Source organism: Schistocerca serialis, chromosome 8, assembly GCF_023864345.2.
Source record: "Schistocerca serialis cubense isolate TAMUIC-IGC-003099 chromosome 8, iqSchSeri2.2, whole genome shotgun sequence".
Taxonomy (NCBI): domain Eukaryota; kingdom Metazoa; phylum Arthropoda; class Insecta; order Orthoptera; family Acrididae; genus Schistocerca; species Schistocerca serialis.
The window spans coordinates 449,323,868-449,326,382 of record NC_064645.1 but is presented as its reverse complement, the minus strand read 5'-3'; the positions used below and the strand labels follow the sequence as shown (position 1 = coordinate 449,326,382).

The 2,515-nt window shown below is 48.8% G+C and overlaps 1 non-coding gene across 1 annotated transcript; it reads right to left on the bottom strand.

Moving 5' to 3' along the window:
- Positions 1 to 263: 263 nt before the first annotated feature.
- Positions 264 to 337, bottom strand: Trnap-agg (transfer RNA proline (anticodon AGG)). Its single transcript has one exon. It is a non-coding gene; the product is annotated as a tRNA-Pro (tRNA).
- Between the last annotated feature and the right edge of the window lie 2,178 nt (positions 338 to 2,515).

Sequence of the window (2,515 nt, the reverse complement as noted above, 5' to 3'; positions counted from 1 at the left end):
CCAATACTGCACGGCCGAGCGGAAAAATGTACGGCTTTTCGGGCGCTAGTCCCGTGGGCCCGTTGAGACCGTGCAGGGAGTATCCTGACCTCATTGATCCCACGTACACATGGTGGTCGCGGGATACCTACCAGCGCGAGCAGCAGTATCGGGGAACGAAAACCGCGGTCGCGATAGAGCACGATACTGCCGCTGTCGAATTCCGGCAAGTGTTTGTAGACGTATCTCATTCGTGCGAAATCAGTGGCGACGAGTGAAAAATGTGTGCCAGACCGGGACTCGAACCCGGTATCTCCTGCTTCCTGGGCAGCTGCGTTAACCACTGCGCCATCCGGACACCAGGTTTATCGCTAATGCACGCTCCCCAGCCGAATCGAACAACACAACTGTCTAGTTAGCAGTCAAGTCCCGGGTTGAAGTCCCGACTCGGCACACATTTTTTCGTACGAAGTCTCGATGCCGCTGTTATAATTAATTACTCTCCTTTCCTTTATCTCCCCCCCCCCCCCTCCTTCAATTTACGTAATATGTTTCTCGTTCTTACACTAGCTATATTTCGACTTCTGCAGAACTTTGCCAATCTTGGCGATTTTGCGTTCTTTTAGTTTTGGCCTTTTTTTTTTTTTGTTGCTTCTGCAGCAGCGATCTGACTCATTTTGTGTACCAAGGTGGATGGGTACCATCACTTCTTAATTTATGTGGTATATATATCTCAATTGTCGTCCATACTATCTCTTTGAAATCGTTCCACATCTTTTCTATGCTTACATAATCAGATCGGAAGGAGTAGAGGCTGTCTCTTAAAAAGGCGTTAAGAGAATTTTTATCAGCTGTTTTAAATAGGAGTACTTTCCGCTTCTTTTTGATGGTTGTGGGTGTTACGGTTACGGTATTCAGCCTATCAGTAACTGCCTTGTGGTCGCTAATCCCTGTATCTGCCATGATACTCCCTATTTGTCTTTGATTATTTGTTGCTTTCGCAACCATTTACGCTTTAAGTGGGCTCATGAACTAATTGTTCAAAATAATTTTCTGAGAATGCATTTACTAAAATTTCGGGTGACGTTTTATTCCTGCCGCCGGCTTTAAACGTATAATTTTTTCAGCATATTGAGGGCAGATTGAAGCCACCACCGACTATAATTGTATGAGTGGCGTATCTATTTGAAATGAGACTCAAGATTTCTTTGAACCGCTCAGCAACTATATCTTCTGAGTCGGGGGGTCGGTAAAAGGATCCAATTAATAGTTTAGTCCGATTGTCAAGTATAACCTCTGCCCATACCATTTCGCAGTAACTATCTACTTCAGTTTCACTGCAAGGTACAGCAATAAATGCTCCACCACTAACTGTATTTTATCTATCCTTTCTGAACACCGTTAGGTCGTTAGAAAAAATTTCGGCTGAACTTATTTCCGGCTTTAGCCAGCTTTCTGTACCTATAACTGTCTGAGCTTCAGTGCTATCTGTTAGGGCTTGGAGCTGTGGTTCTTTCCCAACATAGGTACGACACTTTAGAACTACAATACCGATTGTTGCTACAGCTACCTTACTGTGTTTTACCTGCCCCCTTTTAGACGGACGCCATTTCTGTGGTTTCCTGATACCGTCTAACCTAAAAAACCGCCCAGTCCCATCCACACAGGCCTTGCTACCCGTGTAGCCACTTCCTGTGTGTAGCGAGCGGACTTCTGACCTATTAAGCGGAACCCGGAAATCCACCACTCGATGGCACAAGTCAAGGAATCTGCAGCCTACACGGTCACAGAACTGCCTGAGCCTCTGATTCAGACCCTCCACTCAGCTCTGCACCAAAGGACCACAGTCGGTTCTATCGACGATGCTACAGGTGGTGAGCACTGCCTTGATCTCGCAAGCAAGACTGCCAGTCTTCACCATTTGCGCTAGTCGCCCGATACCAGAGAGAATCCCTTCCGAACGAAAGCGACACGCTGGTACCGGCATGAGGCACCCTGTACTCTTCATGATGTCCGGAAGCACCCTTTCCACATCTGGAATGACTCCTCCCGGTATGCACACGAAGTGCACATTGGCTTCCTTCCCCTCCTTGGCAGCCATGTTCCTAAGGAGCCCCATTGCACCCCTAACGTTGGAGCTCACAACTACCAGCAAACCCGCCGTCTGTGAATGCCCAGACCTTGCGGGCTGAGAAGCTTCCTCTGGAACAGGGTGGATGACTGCATTCGGCTTAAATATTTCGTCAGCCACAGATAACGGCCGAAACCTATTCGTCAAACGAACTGGGGAGGCCCCATGATCGCCATCTCGGAAAGTCCTTCGCTGCCTGCCAGACTTTGGAACGATCTCCCACTCGACCACAGGTGAGAGGTCAGCCTCAGTGCAGACAGTACCTGGGGTGGACACAGCAGTGGAGCGACCGGGATTACACGTGGGACATGCTCGACATCCCTGGCATCGTCACGTCCGACCCCCACAGTGATGCCCCTTGGCAGCAGCCTCAAGCTGTGTGACGGAAGCCAACTCTGCCTGGAG